This window comes from Carcharodon carcharias, chromosome 2, assembly GCF_017639515.1.
Source record: "Carcharodon carcharias isolate sCarCar2 chromosome 2, sCarCar2.pri, whole genome shotgun sequence".
NCBI classification, from domain to species: domain Eukaryota; kingdom Metazoa; phylum Chordata; class Chondrichthyes; order Lamniformes; family Lamnidae; genus Carcharodon; species Carcharodon carcharias.
Window position 1 is genome coordinate 156,241,223 of NC_054468.1, and position 20,834 is coordinate 156,262,056.

At 42.2% G+C, this 20,834-nt stretch overlaps 1 protein-coding gene across 10 annotated transcripts in view; it reads right to left on the reverse strand.

Moving 5' to 3' along the window:
- zdhhc14 (zinc finger DHHC-type palmitoyltransferase 14) overlaps positions 1–20,834 on the reverse strand; it is a 253,360-nt gene that overhangs the window by 222,138 nt on the left and 10,388 nt on the right. The window contains exon 2 of one of the 10 annotated variants that reach the window (XM_041216088.1): positions 7,971–7,997. The exons of the other annotated variants lie outside the window; for them this stretch is intronic. The gene's annotated coding sequence lies outside the window, so the exon portion shown is untranslated. The remainder of the gene's footprint in view (positions 1–7,970; positions 7,998–20,834) is intronic. 10 annotated transcript variants of the gene reach the window in all.

Sequence of the window (20,834 nt, forward strand, 5' to 3'; positions counted from 1 at the left end):
TAAATTTTTAACTTTGTAAAATTGTCTACTAAAAATGTAATTTTCCAATGCCTTTTTTCTGCTGCAGCAATTTTTTTCCAGTTTTTTGTATACAGTGACTGCAAGCCACACCCACAACTGCATGTAGTTTACGTCCACTCTAGTCCAAGTTTCTGTGCCTCACTGCAACACATGCCAGGAGGGAATCCTCCCTTAAGGCAGCTAAAATTCTCACTACCTGGATCATGGTAAGCTAATGAGGAGATTCATTCAGTGTCAATGGCGAGCTCAGCCACCGCATTGCTGACTTCAAAATCCTGGTCACCATCATGGATACCTCTTGTTGCAGTGATACCAGCACAAGCTTTCCAACTGTGCTATACAACTTTCCACAGAAATATATGATTTAAAATGAAAAGATATAATCACTAATACAATCATCTTACTCTGAAAGGTGACAAAGTTCACTAAAAAAAGCTAAATTCCATATTATCTCAGTCAAAGATTTGCTCAATTAAAAATGACGAACTTCTGGGCATGCATCATTGTTCTACAGGCATTAAATATGACAGGGCTTTCAAATACCAAGGGAGACAAGAAAAACATTAGGAAGTTAGGAATAACAAAAAAAACGTTGAACTTTTTCCAATGAAGGACAATGGAGTTGCGAAATAAGTTAGCAGGAAAGCCCATTGAAATGGAAATTATAAATGGGATAAATAATTAGATTGAAGATATGGTGAGGATGGGTAGAATGGGTTGATCAGAAATGTATAGTTACTAAGCAACGAGTTTTTTCTGTTGCTAAGAAATGTTTTGTTAATACAGATGTGGTTTCTTGGAACGACTGAGCAAGACAACTCCATCTGCACAAACTAATTGCATTGAAAGCAATAATCTAAGTTTCATCAAGTTTGCCTGAACGAACCATTCCTGCTGTCAGGGAACAGCATAAAGCCAGGAAGCAATTTTGACAGGGCGCCTCTTTACCTGCCACCAGGTTCAAACCAGGAGGTAACAAAGCTAAGACAGAGTTGGGAGATACCAAACAGTGCAGCTTTCCTTGCAGCTATGCTACCAGCAAACTTTAGAAAATCTTGATTTCTTGAATGAAAGCATGAGCCACAGTGTAGTTGGAAGCACTAAGCAAGAGGCAGTCAGAAACAATGCTCCCTCTAACCTCAGTTTACTGTGCACTACTTGCTTGACACACTGCACATGCCCTTTAAGACTGCCATGCGGCCTTGATTGCTGCATGGCAAAACACTTGTGCAGTTTAGAGTGCACATTGATCAGGGGACACACTGGGCTTCACCTATTTGGATATAACAGACATGCTAAATCTAGAAGTTATAAATAATGCAACAGAAACACCATGCTTTCACAACAGCAATACCTTTCTTCTCATTTCGTCTGCAGTAAAATGATTACAAAGGAACGATTCCCAGCCTCTTCTGTAGCATTACTTTATTTAATATTACTGATAAGCGCAAAACAACCTTATCTGGCTTTGAAACATTACAACTCATTAAAAGTTACTAGATAGTTCAAAGAATAAATATATCTTAAATAATAAATATCATTGCATTCATCGGTTGGCTATGTGATATATGGAGTTAGGTAGTAGAAGAGCAATGATCTCACTGAATGGGGGACAGAGTCAAGGGGCTAAATGATCTACTCCTGTTGCTACATTCCTAGATCCAGTATTAAGATCACTGCCCAGAGGTTAGTCCTGATGAACTGCTAGCGTTCTGAAGCTCCTATATATAAATGAAGCATAAACGCTGCACGTTACCTGAGCTCGGGAGCATGAGCGCCACGAAATCCCGGAACACAATAGCAAGAGCTTGTTCTCTGGAGTTGACAGATTTCCTTTGAAATCTGTAGTGTGCGTGCTGTGCGTTCTCTGATCTTGATACTCAGTGCTGTGAGCTGTCTGAACCTCAGGGGTGTTAGCATCGTGCATTCTCTGAACTTAGTATCACTAGTGCTGTAGGTTCTCGGAACTCTAGCTTGAACGATGTGCATGCTCCTAATCAGTGATTGTTAGCCCTGCCTGTTCTCTGACAGCAGTAATGTTAGCACTTAAGTGTTCAGGAACCTGCCTGTGACAATGAATGGATCAAATTACACACCGCAGAATCCTTATTCTACAGCACACAGGCTCAAAGTGCATATTCAAAAAAAACTGTTTGGTGTTCTGATGAAACATCATGATCTGATACATTAACCACTGAAGCTGCCAGATCTGCTGAGTTTTTCCAGCATTTTCTGTTTTAAGATTAAACTTTGGGTGTGGCTTATCCTCCAAGAGGACCAATCAGAAATCTGGTTCAACCAACATGTAGTGCAAACAACTGCAGCCATTTAAAAAACACAGCCATGCAAAAGGGAATAATCTTTTGAGGCAGGGCTAAATGCATACAGTAAGCCTTTGCTTAATGTTGTAGCCGCATTCCTGAAAAGTGCAACTTCAAGTGAAACAACATAAGGTGAATCAAATTTTTCCATTATAATAAATGTAGAGGTGGCTGTGGTGAGAACGAGATCGTTGTTCACCTCCTTGTGGATTGTGCCTTTGCGAAGAAGGTCTGTAGAGAGATGCAGTGGTTTCTGTCGCGGTTCATCCCGAGCAGTTCTGTGACACAGGACTCTGTGCTCTACGGGTTGTTCCCAGGGACACACACCAAGGCAAACATCAACTGCAGCTGGAGGATCATCAACTTGGTGAAAGACGCTCTTTGGTCTGCCCAAAACTTGTTGGTCTTCCAGCGCAGAGTTGTCCCAACCAAGTGTTGCAGACTGGCACATTCCAAGGTCCAGGACTACGTGCTGAGGGACGCACTAAAGCTTGGGGCAGCCGCCGCAAAGGTACAATGGGGAAAGGTCGCTGTCTAAGACCTTTCTGCCACAGTGCACCGAGGGGCTGGAAACTGTTGAGAGCCCCTCGGGCTGTACGGCTCGCAATGAACATCTGCATTTAAAACTAATTGTATTGTAATTGTATTGAAGCACCTGAGTGCAATATGAAGTATGTTGATAACTCCAATACCATTGTCTGATTGTCTGCATTGACCATATTGAAATGATTGTAATATTCACTGATTGTATTAATGCACCTTGTGATACATGCATAAAAGTTGAATCTGATTGTACTTATGTGATTGTCATTTTCAAATGTTTTGGAATGTTCTTCCAGATATTTTATGAATAAAGTATATTTTTCAAAAAAAAAGTAAAAGCTGTAGTTACGTCCGCTATTCCCAGGGGCGCACACTGAGGCAAACATCAACTGCAGCTGGAGGATCATCAACTTGATGAAAGACACTCTTTGGTCTGCCCAAAACTTGTTGGTCTTCCAGGGCAAAGAGTTGTCCCCGACCGAGTGTTGCAGACTGGCACATTCCAAGGTCCAGGACTGCGTGCTGAGGGATGCGCTAAAGCTTGAGGCAGCCGCCGCAAAGGAGCAATGGGGAAAGGTCGCTGTCTAAGACCTTTCTGACATAGTGCACTGAGGGGCTGAGAATTGTATAGACCCCGCAGGCTGTACGACTCTCAATGAATGTAGGCAGTGAATACTAAATGTATCAGAATTGTATTGAAGCACCTCAGAATGCAACACGATATATGTCGATAACTCCAATAACATTGCACGGTCTGGCTGTCTGTAATGACCATATTGAAATGGCTGTAATATTCATTGATTGTATTGAAGCACCTTGTGATCCATGTGTAAAAGTTGAATATGATTGCAAAACATTTCTAAATGGCCATCACAAAAAGTGCAACGTACTTTCAGATATTTTATGTTTTAAGTATATTTTTCAAAAAAAAAAGCTACAGTTACATTCTGTAGGACCTTGCTTGTCAAAAAAAAATGAAACATTTTACCTTGGGAGAAAGCATTACTTTTATCAGAAGATTCTGCAGTTTTGGTCACAAGTTCTGCTTGCAACAGACACTTTTAAAAATAGACTCTGAATAAACTTCCTTTGTTTTGCTATTTGCTAAGTAAATAGATTACTATGGCCCAGGTATTCCTGGTCTCTGGATGGTTGTACCCCAGAAGTTGTGATGGGGGACCCCTTGGAAGTCCCAACATGAGGACTCGCAGGAATTACCAAGGAAGTTTCAAGTTCTGATGGGCAATTCCCCTGCATCCGGAAGCCGCTGAAAAAGTCGCCAACTCGAGTTGAGTGAATCTGACTCACTTACCTGGATGGTTGCCTAGGAAATGTTAGACAGGAAAAATCAACGTCTAACTCCTGGATAACCATACAACTGATTCCGACTCCCCACTGACCACACACCCCACCCCCGACCTGACCATCCATCTCCTCGTCGACCTTACAACCCCCCAAACCTATGAGTCACCCCCACAATCTTCTGACTCCACCAACCCTCAGACTTCCCCTAACCTAACCTCAACACCCTAACCACGCTGACCAGCATCCTCTACTATCTACCCTATCCACTTATCTCACTCACAGTCATTCACTAACAGTGAAAAGCTATTTAAATGTCCCAAAGCTTTTCGCTGTGTTAGTGAATGAAGGCTTAATAAAATATGGCAGCTAGTGCCTAAAAGGGATATGTGGCTTGCCTTCCCCTAACAATCCGACCAAACAATGAAGGACTCCCAGAACAGATACATTCCACATTTCTGAAGAGGCCTAATTCAGAAGTCCAGGCCGGAAATGCAGAGCTTAGGCACTATGTAAAAAAATTGGAATGGAGCGCTAATCGCCACTCCTCAGAAGATTCGGCCCTAAGTTTCCTGTAAAATACAGTTTTTGCTTTATTTTTTCTTTCATGGGAGATGAGCATTGCTGGCTAGGTCAGAATTTTTAATCCCTAATTGCCCTAGAGATGATGGTGGTGAGCTGCCTTCTTGAACCGCTGCAGTCCATGTGGTGTAGGTACACCCACAGTGCTACAGGCATTGTAAAGAACATATCTTTCTATTTCTGTTGGACTGTGGATTAAAATTACAATGGCTGCAGTTTGAAAGACATGTCTCCTGCAACATTGTGAGGGATATATAAAATGTTGCTGTCCTGGAACAGAGTGTGCCATGAAAGACAGGAAGTGCCGAGGAGGAGTCTGGCCTAATGGGGAACTGCCTGGCAACAACATTTTAATTGGCTCCTAACCAGGTGACCTGGGTTTGTGTGAGAGCAGTGCAGCGGAAGAAATGCTCCTAGCCTGAAAAGAGAAAAGACCCAAAATCGCTTTCTCCTATGTGTGTAAGATTCCAGTAATTCTACAATAATAACCATCTGTTTTTTTTTGTAACTCATATCTCTAAAACCTGCTCCCTTTCTCAAAACTCCTGCCAAGAGGAAAAGGCGAAAATCACCATTAAAGACATTGAAAAGCAAGTACTCAACCAGTGAACTAAAGACTGAAAGTGCTGAGAAGACCACCTCGTGTTATTAACAAAGAACTGAAAGGAATTTGGAAGATCTATTAAAATCAACCCATCAAATCCTGTACTCTGGAAGTGGTGCTACTGAACTGTTTTATCCCACCCTTAAAATCCATGTTTTTATGTGTCTTGTATATGCGGATATAGGGATTTAAGAAGGGGTAGTAGAGTTTAGTTTAGTTAGAAATTAGCACATTGTACTTCTTTCTTTTGCCACTTAAAGACAATTTGTTCAATAAACAGTTATTTACTTAAGTTTACAAACCTGGTGCTCGTATTCTGTTAACCTAAATTAAACAATTAGGTGGTTTGATTAAACTTTTCACATTTGTCATGGCTCGGGGAGCAGTGGGGCTTGATATTGCAAAGCACTATCCCCAGTGAGTTGTGACAGTATCTATAAATCCCAGCGTTATACACTAGAATCAGAGTAATACTGCACAAAAGGTCATGCTGCCCACTTAGGCAGCGCCATTTCTTTCCAAAAGCAATCCAGTTGTTTCTGTCCCCAACCACCTCTCCCCAATTCTTGACCCATATACCTGCATTTTTTTTTCCAAGTATTTATTCAAATCCTTTTTCCAGGTCAATATTGAATCTATATGCACCTCCAAGTGAGGCAGTACATTCCCAATGCTAATCACACAATGTGTAACAAAGTTTTCCCTCATGCTGCTTCTAGTTCTTTTGAGAAAGACCTTAAATCTGTGCCCTCTAGCATGACCCTTTAGCAACTGGAAACAGGTTCTCTTACTCTATCCGAACACTTCGTGATTTTAAATGCCCCTACAAAAATCTCTCCTCTTCATTTTCCCTGCTATAAGGAGAACAACCCACATTTTCCAACCATTGTCTAACACAGTGGTGTCAATAGATACTATACTCTGCACTGGGCCATACCCTAATCTACTGCAGAATACTGGAAGAGAGCCGTAAAGTCTTGCATTCCACGGGTGTTGGTATCACCTAATGCAAACATAATTCACAAGAAATTATGATGATGTTATGTTTTACAGGGTTTTAACCATTGAAATATAACTTTCAATTATGTATTAAAATAATTAGCTGATGAGATTGTACTCAATGCGAATTGTATCCAATCAATAATAAACACAAAAGTAAAACCACCATGAGTACCCTGAAAGGTCACAAACTTCCAGCAGCTCACCTAGCTTCTAGATATTACAAAATCAAGACTTTGAACAATTCTTAATGCTAAAAAACCGAAACAGTATTTCAGTAACATCTTTTACCCTATTGGTTTAGTAGAAGGAAATATCCCAGAACAACTTTAAACTAACCGCTTCCAAAGCTGTTTATATAAAATAAGCTGGTTCATATTGAAGGCTCAAAGAATTTCACCTAGAAATTGGGGTGTGCCCATTTTTGATTGCAGGCTGTAGTTTTTTTTTATGCCAGTTTGCTGCACACGACTGTTGGTAAACCATCACTGTAGATCAGACCACTGCTCACACTGCAGCAGTCCTCAGGTAATTTGAGAAAGGCCGGGATCATGGAAAAGAACACAGGCTTTGTGAGAAGAGATCAGGCCGTGGACTGAGATGGTAGCTGCAATGGCCCAAATTCTTTTAATATGGGAGGACACTCCTAACACTCATTGAGACAAATATGGGGGTTAAACATTAGGGTGCTCGAAAACTTTAAGACATTGTTCTATGCTGAAAAGATTTCCAACATATACTCCTGCCACCAATGCCTCTACCTGATCCATTTTGAGGGGTGGTGGTACAGTGGGATTGCTGCCGAGAACCACACTGCTACATGGAAATGTGCACATTTCCTGCCCAACACATTGGATGTTTGGGAAGCTGTTTATCAGTTTATCAAAGACCTACTGATATCTGCTAAACTGCTGAGCCTGAAGAAGTGTTAAAACAGAAATCCTTTGCACAATATTGGCAAAACTTTTCTACAGAGTTTCTTTGTTGGATTTAAAAGGAAACTGACTAGAGACTGGAAGTTCCCCTTCCTACAATTACTCTGCTCCTGCATGAAATGCATGTTGCTTAAAGGTAACTAATTTTAACAAAACTAGAACCTGAATTTCCAGTTTAATGGTGACTGATAAACATTTGTATATTTAAAATTGTACTTCAATAGGACTCCTTGGAATTATGTTCAGCTCAACAGAACAAAAGCATCAAGCACAATCTTGCACTCATGTTGAGAAAGAACACCAGTTCCCAAATGTTAGTCAAGATAACTTTGCAGGTTTGACAGTGCTTGGTGTACCTTTGTCATGTCCTAATTCAATGCCAAATGGTTTAGCCAGATATATTCTTTTTATTCTTTGTAGTGGCTTCACATAACCGTTTGGCTTGACTGGCCACTTCAGAGGTTAATTGTAGATTAATTGTATTTACCTGGGGGTTAGTTTTGACTTACAGACAGGAACCATCAACCGTATTCGAAAGTCCTGTCACCACTACTCCAGAGGTCATCCATAACTCCCCACTGCTCCCCCATCAAAGCCCAATGATAAAAAACTGCAGTTTTCCCATCCCCACTTATTGTAAAGTATATATGCAAAAGTACTCACAAATCCAAGTCATTTCAGTTCACATCCCTAGACAAATGCAGAAAGTTATGATTAGCAATTAAACATGACAGGCCTGGATTAGCTTCCTTACAAATGGCTAGGCAATGGCTTGTGGTATTGTCCCTGGACTAGTATTCCAGAGACCCAGGGTAATGCTCTGGGGACCCAGGTTCAAATCCCACCATGGCAGATGGTGAAATTTGAATTCACTAAAGATCTGGAATCAAAACTCTGATGATGACCACAAAGCCATTGTTGATTGTTGTAAGCCAGGAAATCTGATGTCCTTACTGGTCTGGCCTACATGTGACTTCAGACCCACAGCAATGTGGTTGAATGCCCTGTGAACAAGGGCAATTAGGGATGGGCCATAAATGCCCACACGAGACCCACATTCCACCTCACTTTTCTCCTTTATTACACTCCTCAAAACCTATGTCTTTGACTGAGCTTTTGGTCATCTGACCTAACATTTCCTTATGTGGCTCATTAAGTATCACACTTTGCTTTATAATTCTCCTGTGAAATGCGTTGGGGCATTTATTCTATTTTGTTGCATTAAGGCACTATATCAATACAAGGATTTTCAGGCATGTCAAACATGCACCATGGAGAGCAGGAAAGGGGCTTGTAAGCATTGTTTTCAGATCAAGAGCTTCTTATTTTAGATTAGCAACAGGCAAAGATGGGGGCTCCAGTAAAACAAATTTATGAATCTTGACATAGAATCATACAGCACATAAAGAGGCCATTCAGCTCATCATGTTTGTGCCAGGTCTTTCATAGGGCTATGAGTCTCAATCATGTTCTCTGTCCCCATAACATAAAACTTTGCCCTTCAAGTCCTTGTCCAATTCCTTTTTTCAAAAGTTATTATTGAATCTACTTCCAACATCCTTTCAGGCAGCACATTCCAAATCATATCTGGCTGAGAGAAAAAAACTGAATCCTCATCTCATCTCAGATTGCTTTGCCAAATACCCTAAATTTGTGCCCTCTGTGTTTTGTTCCTGAAAGCCAGGTGGTGAAGGTTAGAACTGGAGCTAATATTTATACACTTTTTTATGCATTTATTTACAGAGATACACATAGCAAACATGCACCCCCTAACCTACCAACCACAGTTTCAGTCTGTTCCTATTTATAGGTCAAAGGTAATCCCCAGGTAATTCCCATCACCTGCATACAATTAATATACAATTAACACTCTGGTTACTGACCCTTCTGGCAATGGAAACATTTGCAATTTATTTACTCGATCAAAGCCCTTCATGATTTTGTCCTGTCATGCTTGTAGCTACTCATACCATGGTATGTCACACTCATCTGTCTTATGACATCCTCACACATCCACTGTAGCTCGTCTGCAACCACTCTGATATCTGTCATCCAACTATCCCTAGATTGACCCCTTTCAGATGCTCTCCACTTTGCCCTCTAGCAGCTTTCCAGCTCTGATCATATGGCGGAAAGTGCCATTTTCTTTTCTGTATGTCACTTTTTAAAGAGTTCTTTTTGCTCTTGAAGATTTCAAGTGCCTCTTCCTTTGTCTTCTGGCCTGTATATGGAACTTTAAGCATACATTTTAGCATTCACATTCCAAAGGCCTCTATTTTGTTCCACAATCTTTATTTACCCATGCCCAACTGAATTCCGGGCAGGTGTTGGAGGGGAAAATCCAGCCGCTAGTCTCTTCACTTAACCAAAATCCTGCATTCTGGTACCAATCTAGTAAATTTCCTCTGCACAACAGGGCCTTGACATTTTTCCATAAAGTGTGGTGATCAGAATTGGCCCTAATTGCCCTTAAAAAGGTAGTGGTGAGTCACGTTCTTGAATCACTGCAATCCAGGTGATATAATTTCACTCACACTGCAGTTAGAGGAAGAGTTCCAACTTTTGATGCAGCAATACTGAAGGAACGGTGATATATTTCCAAATCAGGATGGTGTGCGGCTTGGAAGGAAATTTGCTGGTGGTTCCCATACGTCTGCTGCCCTTGTCGCTCCACATTATAGAGGTCCAGATTTGGAAGGTGACATCGAAGGAACCTTGGTGAGTTGCTACAGTGCACCTTGAAGATGGTGCGAACACACTGCTGCCACTGGGCATTTATTAAGTGGGTGCACTTGGCAGGGAGGTGGCAGAGAAAGTGAGCATAGTGCTGGGCTTTGAAGTCCCCTGGCATTGCAGAGGTATAAGAGCAGGGGGAAAAGCTTCCAAGGACAACTGTGCAGCCTTCTGCTCAGAAGTAAGGCTCTATCTAGTAATGGGGACATGACCATAAGATTTTGGGCCCTGTGGTGATGAAGGGCAACACCCTTCGCAGGAAGGGCAGAATCTTGAGCATCAGGAGGGCACGGGAGGAGGAAAGAAGGGCAGGGAGGACATGGAGGCCAAGCACTCAAGACAGGATAGACCGCTAAAGATAGAGTTACCTGGAGATGACCAAGAACCAGTGCCACAAGGGACTACAATTCTCCAGGCAGATGTATGCCCTCATCGCTAAAGACCTCACACCTCGCAACACTGGTCACCATGCCCTGCCAATGGCCAATGTCACTGTGGCCTCAGCCTTCTTCACTTCTGGACAATTCCAAAGATCATGAACCATAGTGGCACCTCAAACACAGCTGCACACCACTGCATCTCGGTGGTCACTGATGTCCTCTTTTCCAGAGCTAGACAGCACATCACTTTAATGACAGACATGACCTCGCAAGGCAGAGGGAATTGGGTTTTGCCTCCATAGCTGAATTCCCCAGATGCAAGGCATCAATTGCACCATGCAACCATCAAGCTACCCAACAACCATCTAGTAAGGCCCATCAACAGGAAGGGCTTCCACTCCCTCAACATTCAACTTGTCTGCAACCACAAGAGCGTCCAACATAAGTGTGCACGCTTTCCTAGCAACTGCCAGGATTCCTTCATCCTCTGTTACTCTACACTGCCTCAGGTTTTCACTCCAAACCCCAAAATGAGTGGATGGATCTTAAGGGACAAGGGAAAGCCCTTGAATAAATGACTACTGACCCCTCAATGGGAGCTCCAGAAAGAGGAATGGAGGCGATGTAACCAATGGCACCTCACAAGCAGGACAAGCAGTGAGGAGGCAACAGACTTTGGAAGATGCAAGTCCAATGCCTGGACTGGCCCTCCAATACCCTCCTGCAAGGATCTCCGTCATTGTGGTGGTATGCTGTGCTCTCCATAACATGGCCCTGCGGTCAGGTGTGGACCCAAGGAAAGTGAGGCCCTGTTAGAAGTCAGCTCAATCAGGGTGGGAGCAGGGGCAGGAGGTAACAGAGGAGGAGAAATTGGGGGGCCTCCTGCTGCCACCATTCAGGGAGAGGACCTCCTTCTTCTCCCTGATGGCCTCTAGCTTTAAATCCAGGTTGGCATTGATAAAGCAAGGGTGCACCCTACTCTCGGTGCCACGCTTTTGCACCACCACCAACCCCCCCGCTGACACCTCGCTTCAGGTGAAGTGAAAGGCTTTGGCACAAACCATAGATCTTTCCCTCAGAACAACCTGCAGTAGTAGGTTGCTTAAATGAGTCCCACACTTCATCTGACCTTCCTACATTCCCAACCGCACTGGCTCCAAGTGGACAAGAAACCTGTCTCCATATCAAGTAAGGTGTTAACCCCCATGAAAATCTGAACTTTAGTTTCCCACTAGTGCTGGGTTTCTGAGCCAAAAACAAACCCAGCTCCTGTTTCCACCCTCCGTGAGGAAGATTGAGCCCACGGAGTACAAAAGCAAGGGACTTAAAATGAACCTTTATAAAATTCTGGTTTGGCCTCAATTGGAGTATTATGTCCAAATCTGGGCACCTCACTTTGGGAAGGAGGTGAGGGCTTTAGAGAGGGTGCAGGAAGAATTTATGAGAATGAAGTTCCTCATCCTGGAATCAGTTACGTGGATAGTTTGAAGAAGCTGGGGTTCTCTCTTTGGAGAGAAGGTTGAGAAGAACACCTTTATCAAATCTCACTCATGAGCGGTCTAGACAGAGTAGAGAGAGAGAGAAAAACTGTTGTTACTGGTGAAGGGTCAAAAACCAGAGAATACCAATATAAGTTGAATGTCAAAGGAATCAACATGACAGGAGGAAGTGCATTTTTTCTTTTTACAGTGAGTGGTTAGGATCTAGAATGTACTGCCTGAGAATGTAGTGGAGGCACATTCAATTGTGGCCTTCAAAAGAGAATTGGATAAGCACCTGCAGAGCCACTGGGAAAGAGCCAGGGAATGGTACTGGCTGATTTGCTCTTGCTAAGAGCTGGCACTGACACAACAGGCCAAACAACATCATTCTGCTCTGAGCAAGTTGTGTTCTATAAATGTTTAAGATAATTGTTAAATTCAGCTATATTTTTAGGAAACAACCATATAGAGCTTTATTTTCCTCTAAAAATACTAAAGAAACCATAAAACAATTCACCACAGATACCCAACAAGATTCAAATGTAACATTACTAATGTGTTAAAATATTGTGGTCAAACTCATCCTACTCACTGACAGAATGTTAATGTTGATTTTTTGACATACATGATATTCCAATTACATGAATGAACCTGTGTCATGTAAAACTATACAGATATCAAAATTCAACAAGTTATTACATTTTGTACACACAAAACACAAATTGGATTCCTCTTATTAAAAGACTGGAACTTCAGGAGGGTGAAAAGGCAACTTTCCAAGTTACTGTCCAAATTTCAAATTACTGAGCACTTCCTGTTTATGCTATATTAAATATCAAACTTTTCAGCCAAATCCTTTTGATGTAATATTATTTTCAGATCACAACGAATCCAAAACGTGCAAGTGCTTAGCTTAGTTTCCATAGCACTACTCATGGGCAAAAATTGCTTTTTGAAATATTTTGTGACATTTAGTGAGGTATGCTTATCCATGTGTCTGGCCAGGTATGGGGAGGCTGGCAGCAGAGCTGGGACAAGACCAGAACTCCCTGATATTATACTGCAAGACTACAATAAGGATGCGCTGTCTGTGGCTAACTAAGGAAGTTAAGGATAGTATCAAATTGAAAGAAAACACATGTAATACTGCAAAGATTCATGGTAGGTCAAAAGATTGGACAAATTTTAGAAAACAGCAAAGAATGACTAAAAACAAAGGAGAGAGAAATTAGAGACAGAAAAAGCTAGCTAGAAATATAAAAATGGAAATTAAGAGTTTCTATATGTATATAAAAAGGAAAAAAAGTGGCTGAAATGGGCATTGGTCCCTCTGAGGGCAAGACTGAGGAATTAATAATTGGAAACAAGGAAATTACAGAATCATTGAACAGGTATTTTGTATCAGTCTTCACTGTAGAAGACACAAAAAGCATCCCAAAAATAGTTGAAAATCAAGAGGTAAAAGTGGGGGAGAAATTTAAAACAATGATTACCAGGGAAAGGTACTGGGAAAACTATTGGGACTAAAGGCCGACAAGTCCCCTTTACCTGATGGCCTGCATCCTAAGGTCTGAAAGAAGTGGCTACAGGCATAGTGCATGCATTGGTTGTAATCTTCCAAAATTCCCTAAATTCTAGAAAGGTCCCAGTGGATTGGAAAACTGCAAATTTAAGACACCAATTCAAGAGGGAGACAGATGGCAAGAAAGCAATGGCCAGTTAGCCTAATATCTGTCACAGGGAATAAGTATGAATCCATCATTAAGGAGATAATAGCAGAATGTTAAAAAATCATAATACAATCAGGCTGAGTTAACATGGTTTAGCAAAAGGGAAGTTGTGTTTTGACTAATTTATGAAAGTTCTTTGAGGAAGGAACAAGCAGGGTGGATAATGGGGAGCCAGTAGCGGTAGTATATTTGGATATCCAAAAGGCACTCAATAAGGTGCCACATAAAAGATTATTACACAAGACAAATAAGAGTTCATGGTGCTTGGGGTAACATATTAGCATAGATAGATTGGTTAGATAAGAGGAAGGAGAGAGTTAGAATAAATAGGTCATTTTCGGGTTGGCAAACTAATGAGTGGAGTGCCACAGGGATCAGTCCTCGGGCCTCAACTATTTACAATCTATATTAATGACTTGGATGAAGGGACTGAGTGTATGGTAGGTAAATTTGCTGATGACACAAAGATAGGTAGGCGAGCAAGTTGCGAAGAAGACATAAGGAGTCTGCAAAGGGATATAGATAGGTTAAATGAGTGGGCAAAAATTTGGCAGATCAAGTATTATGTGGGAAAATGTGAGGTTATCCACTTTGGTAGGAAGAATAGGACAGCAGATTATTTTTTAAATGGAGAGAGACTGCAGAAATACAGTGGAATTTGGATGCCCTGATGCATGAATCACAAAAAGGTAGCAAGCAGGTACAGCAAGTGATTAGAAAGGCAAGTGGAATGCTGGCCTTCATTGCAAGGAGAATGGAGTATAAAGGTATGGAAGTGTTACAACAGCTGTACAGGGCCTTAGTGAGATCGCATCTGAAGTACTGTATACGGTTTTGGTCTCCTTACTTAAGGAAAGATATAATTGCAGTGAAAGCATTTCAGAAAATCTTGACTCAGCTGATTCCTGGGATGAAGGGGTTGTCTTATGAGGAAAAGTTGAGCAGGTTAAGTCTATACCCACAGGAGACTAAAAGAAAGAGATGATCTCATTAAACATAAGATTTTGAGGGGACTTGACAGGGTGGCTGCTGGGAGGATGTTTCCTCTTGTGGTGGAATCTAGAGTTAGGGGGAAAGTTTAAAAACAAGAGATCTCCCATTCAACATGGAGGCGAGGAGGATTTTTTTTCTTCTCTCAGGCTGTTGTTAAACTTTGGAATTCTGTTCCCCAGAGAGCAGTGGAGGTCGAGTCATTGAATATACAAGGCTGAATGAGACAGATATTTGACAAGCAAGTCAAGGATTAAGGCGGACATGCAGGAAAGGAGTAGGGCTACAATCAGGTCAGCCATGATCTCATTGAATGGCGGAGAAGGCTCGAGGGGCCTAACCACCCTCTCCTGCTCCTATTTGTGATCTGATGACCCCTCTCTCATGTATAAAATGTTTTTGCACATTTTTGTCTTCGTAGCATCAGTATCACATGAATATAGAACATGAATATTGTAAAGAAAGCAACAAAGCATTATTTGTTATTTCCAATTTGTTATTGAAATTTCAAGCTAGTAGAGTTATAAAGCAGAGCTGGCTAGAAATATCTAATAGGGTGATGAAATCAACTACATCCATGTAATTGTACAGATTGTTTTATCTAATTTTAAATGTTAGTCTTGGTTCTCATCTCAGCCAAAAGGAAGTGGATTCAAGTCCCATGCCTGGCACTTGAGCACATAATCCAGACTGATATTCATCAAGGGGAAGCAGTGGCGTTGCGGTGTTGCCACTAGACTAGTAATCCAGAGATCCAGGGAAATACACTGGGAACCAGGGTTTGAATCCCACCACGGCAGATGGTGAAATATGAATTCAATAAAAATAACGATCGTGAAACCATTGTCGATTATCACAAGTAGCCATCTGGTTCACTAATATCCTTTAGGGAAGGAAATCTGTCTGGTCTGGCCTACATGTGACTCCAGATCTGCAGAAATGTGGTTGACTCTTAAACGGCCTAGCAAACCATTCAGTTGTATCAAATTGCTACAAAGTGTAAAAGGAATAGAACCGGACCGACCACCTGGCATCAACCTAGGCACTGGAAATGACAATGGCAAACTCAGCCCTGTCGACCTTGAAAAGTCCTCCTTATGAACATCTGGAGGCTAGTGCTTCACAGAGCTGTCTCAGACTAGTCAAGCAACAGCCTGACATAGTCATGGTCATGGAATCATACCTAACAGCTAATGTCCCAGACACCACCATCACCACCCTGTAGAGATGGCTACACAGTGGTATACAGTCGGGAGGGAGCTGCTCTGGGAGTCCCCAACATGGACTCCAGACCCCATGAAGTCTCACAGCATCAGGTCAAACATGGGTAAGGAAACCTCGTGCTGAATACCACGTACTGCCCCCACCTGCCCACCCCCTCAGCTGATGAATCAGTGCTCCTCCATGTTGAACACCATTTGGAGGAAACAGAGTGGCAAGAGGACAGAATGTACTCTGGATGAGGGATTTCAAAGTCCATCACCAAAAATGGTTCAGTAGCACCACTACTGGCTGACTCCTAAAGGACATAGCTAGTAGACTGGGTCTGCGGCAGGTGGTGAGGGAACCTACAAAAAGGGAAAAACATACTTGGCCTCATCCTCACCAATCTGCCTGTCACAAGTGCATCTGGCCATTACAGCATCGGTAGGAGTGACCACAGCACATGAAGTCTCATCTTCACATTGAGGATACCCTCCATTATATTGTGTGGCACTACCACCGTGCTAAATGGGATAGATTTCTAAAGAACTAGGAATTCAAGACTGGGCAACCATGAAGCACTTCGGGCCATCAGCAGCAGAACTGTACTCGACCACAATTGGCAACCTCATGACCTGGCATATTCCCCCACTCTACCATTACCACCAAGCTACGGGATCAATCCTGGTTCAATGAAGGGTGCAGGAGGGCATGCCAGGAGCAGCACCAGGCATACCTAAAAATGAGGTGACAACCTGGTGAAGCTATAACACAGGATCACATATGTGTGAAACAGCACAAGCAGCAAGTAGTAGTCTGAGCTAAGTAATTCCATGACCAATGGATCAGTTCTAAGCTCTGCAGTCCTGCCATACCTAATCGTGAATGGCGGTGGACAATTAAACAACTCACAAATATCTCCACTCCCAATAATGGGGGAGTCCAGCACATCAGTGCAGAAAATAAGGGTGAAGCATTTGCAACAAACTTAAGCCAGAAGTACCAATTGGATGATCCAACTCGGCCAGGAGGTCCCCAGCATCACAGGTGCCAGTCTTCAGCCAATTTGATTCACTCCACGTGATATCAAGAAACGGCTGAAGGCACTGGATATATGGGCCCTGACAGCATTCAAGCAATAATACCAAACACCTGCGCTCCAGAACTTGCCATACCCCTAGCCAAACTGCCATATACCCGGGAATGTGGAAGATTACCCAGGTATGTCCTGTACACGAAACGCAGGACAAATCCAACCCGGCCAATTACCGTCCCAACAGTCTACTCTCCATCATCAGTAAAGTAATGGAAGGGAACCAACAGTGCTATCAAGCAGCACCCACTTAGCAATAACCTGCTCACTGACATGCAGTTTGGGTTCCACTATGGCCACTCAGCTTCTAACCTCATTACAGTCTTGGTTCAAACATGGACAAAAGAGCTGAACTCCAGAGGTGAGGGGAAGTGACTGCCCTTGACATCAAGGCAGCATTTGACCGAGTATGGCATCAAGGAGCCCTAGCAAAACTGGAGTCAATGGGAATCAGGGGAAAACTCTCCGCTGGTTGGAGTCATGCCTGGTACAAAGGAAGATGGTTGTGGTTGTTGGAGGTCAATTATCTCAGTTCCAGGACATCACTGCAGAAGTTCCTCAAGGTAGTGTACTAGGCCCAACCATCTTTAGCTGCTTCATCAATGACCTTCCTTCCATCATAAGGTCAGAAGTGGGAACATCCACTGATGATTGCACAATGTTCAGCATCATTCCTCTGATACTGAAGCAGTCCATGTCCAAATGCAGCAAGGCTTGGCAATATCCAGGCAGGTCAGAGGATAAGAATTCTGCAGCGAGTAACTCACTTCCTGACTCCCCGAAGCCTGTCCACCAGCTACAAGGCATAAGTCAGGAGTGTGATGGAATAATCTCCACTTGCCTGGATGAGTGCAGCTCCAACAACACTCCAGAAGCTTGACACCATCCAGGATAAAGCAGCCCACTTGATTGGCACCCCATCCACAAACATTCACTCCTTCCATCACTGTTGCACAGTGGCAGCAGTGTGTATCATGTACAAGATGCACTGCAGGAACTCACCAAGCCTCCTTAGACAGCGCCTTCCAAACCCATGCTACTACCATCCAGAAGGACAAGGACAGCTGACACACAGGAACACCACCACCTGCAAGTTCCTCTCCAAGCCACACACCCTCCTGACTTGGAGCTACATCGCCATTCCTTCACTGTCACTGGATCAAAATCCAGGAAATCCCTTCCTAACAGTAATGTGGGTGTACCTACACCACATGGACTGCAGCGGTTCAAGAAGGCAGCTCACCACCACCTTCCTGAGGGCAATTAGGGGTGGGCAATAAAATGCTGGCTTAGCCAGCGATGCCCACATCCCATGAATGTGTAAAAAAAATTCTCTGGTGCAGTACTGAGGGAGATGCCACTTTTTTGATGAAATGTTCAGCTGCCCATCTGCCCACTCAGGTGACAGCATTCGAAGAAGTGTAGGGGAGTTTGCCCCTGTGGCCTGACCAATATTTGTCTTTCAACTGACATCACTAAAACAAATTATCAAGTCATCATCACATTGCTCTTTGTGCGGCCTTGATGTACAGAAATTGGCAGCAGCATTTCCTACATTACAGCTGTAGCCACACTTCAAAGTTACTTCAATGGTTATAAAACTCTTTGACACGCCATGAGATCACGGATAATTGTATATAAGTGATTTTACTTTTCCATCTCAAAATACCTCTCTTATATAAACCACTAACCTATTGCAAATAAAGAATAATCAAAACATTAATCTGCAGGGACAATCTCTCTAATGATAAACAAGAATAATCTTGTCCAATGTTACTAAGATTCTTTACCAACAACAGCAGCATGAGTGATAAGCTTGGTGATCCTGTCCAGTCATTGAAACTGGAGTACATCTTTTAGTGAAAGCAGCATGGCCAAATATCATCAGCAGCATGTTAAGATCCCAGTGGAAGTAAGCAACATGTTTATTTTTTAGAATCCAAAATCCCAACTATTTACTAATAGAATGAACCCACAAAGTTCAGTTTAAAACAAAAGAATTTTACTACACAAGATCAAAGAATATGAATACTAATAACTACACTAACTTAGATAGTCAGTTACTTGATTGGCACCCCATCCACAAACATTCACTCCCTCCATCACTGTTGCACAGTGGCAGCAGTGTGTACCATCTACAAGATGCACTGCAAGAACTCACCAAGCCTCCTTAGACAGCGCCTTCCAAATCCATGCTACTACCATCCAGAAGGACAAGTGAGAGGTATTGAAAGTACCATGAACATAGATGGTTATGCCTTGGACAGGACTTAACTTTTCAGGTACATTCATGTGACTTACATCCTAATAAACTCAAGTCAGAAACTTATCAGAAATTGAAAATTAAGCTCTTTGTCTGAATATTGTTTCAAAGGTTCGTATAAGAATATATATAAGCCTGGAGTCTTGTATCAATGAACTCTTCCTTTATCTCTCTCGCCTACTCCTGCTCCTAGTTCTTATATTATGTTCTCACCTTGGCTATCCCAGAAATCCAATTCTCTGTTTATAAAGTTTACCAGGCTTCTATAATTAACTTCTGGTTGACCTTTTTTCCTACTGTTTATCTCCCAGGCCTGACCGCATGATCAATTACTGGAAGCAAGCTGCTTTTTACCCAAATTAGGTTTCTCTGAAAGATTTCTTGAAGGAGCCATCACCACAACATAAAACAGTTTTTTTCTTCCCCAAAAGCAGATGGATCATCACAAGTGTCACTGGATTACAGTTACAGTCCAACAGGCAGTTAAGAAATAGTTTGGGGTCTGGAAATGCCACATCCTGACTTTAGATGGGAAACCTCAATCAGCCTCATAAGGGGCAGAATCTTCGCCTGCCTCATGCAAGGCCAATTTCATCAGTGCCATGGACAGGGACTCCAGTATGCACAAGCAAAATACTGTGGATGCTGGAAAACTGAAATAAAAACACAAAATGTTGTACTCAGCAAATCTGACAACATCCATGGAGAAAGAAAAACAGTTAACTTTTCAGATCTGTGACCTTTTATCAGAACTCTTTACTGTCCACTTGTTGCCTCATCTCTCATGCTGATTAACAATCAGATTAAGACAAAGCCTTGTTCAAAATGTTGAAACCATGAGTTTCTTTTGATATCTTTGTTTCATTTTTCTGTGAATAAATCTAATTTTCCTTTTATTTTTATTGCACTTATCTTCACTCTCATGGCTAGGGTATGCTATACCAGAAGTGAAAAACCAAAACTGATCAACCATATACCAATATCAATCAACTGGGTTTCTCCCATTAGAAATTCCACTGTATGAACACTCTGTTTCACATCTTTAAAGGAGAATATTGAACTCAGCCAGCCTCCATGAGGGAGGTAGACTTTATGGTAGGCACTTCCATGTGGGGAACGAAGAGGAATTAGATGAGTCACCCCAAGTGATTTCTGTGCATCCCCTAAGATTTCACAGCAACACTGAAAAAAGCTAGAAGGAGGTCACCTGTTTGCAGTCAGAGAACAATGTACTGAACTAGGGAGGATGGAATGGAGAACACTGCATTGAATAGGGGAGAACAGAGAACACTGCACTGAACAGTGGGATAGTCAGAGAGGACTTCACTTAATGAGAGACAGTAAATAGAGAATAAGTGCATTGAACAAGGAGGCCACAATTAAAGAGGTTATTCTAAAACTGTGAATAAGTTAGAATTTTTGACCAGAAAAAAACCTAAAATCAAATTGAAAAACATTTGTTTTGTAACCATTGAAGCACTGAAATAAAGTACCACCACAGTCTGATCAGTATGCTGCTGAACTGTGGGCTCAGAAATATTGATGGAAGTGAGCAGAAAGAGAGAAAAACTACCAGTGAAGCACTTCTAATTTTCATCTGCCCTAATGAAGAAGTCCCTCTAGGTTCTTGTCATGCAATTCTTAGCCACAAGGC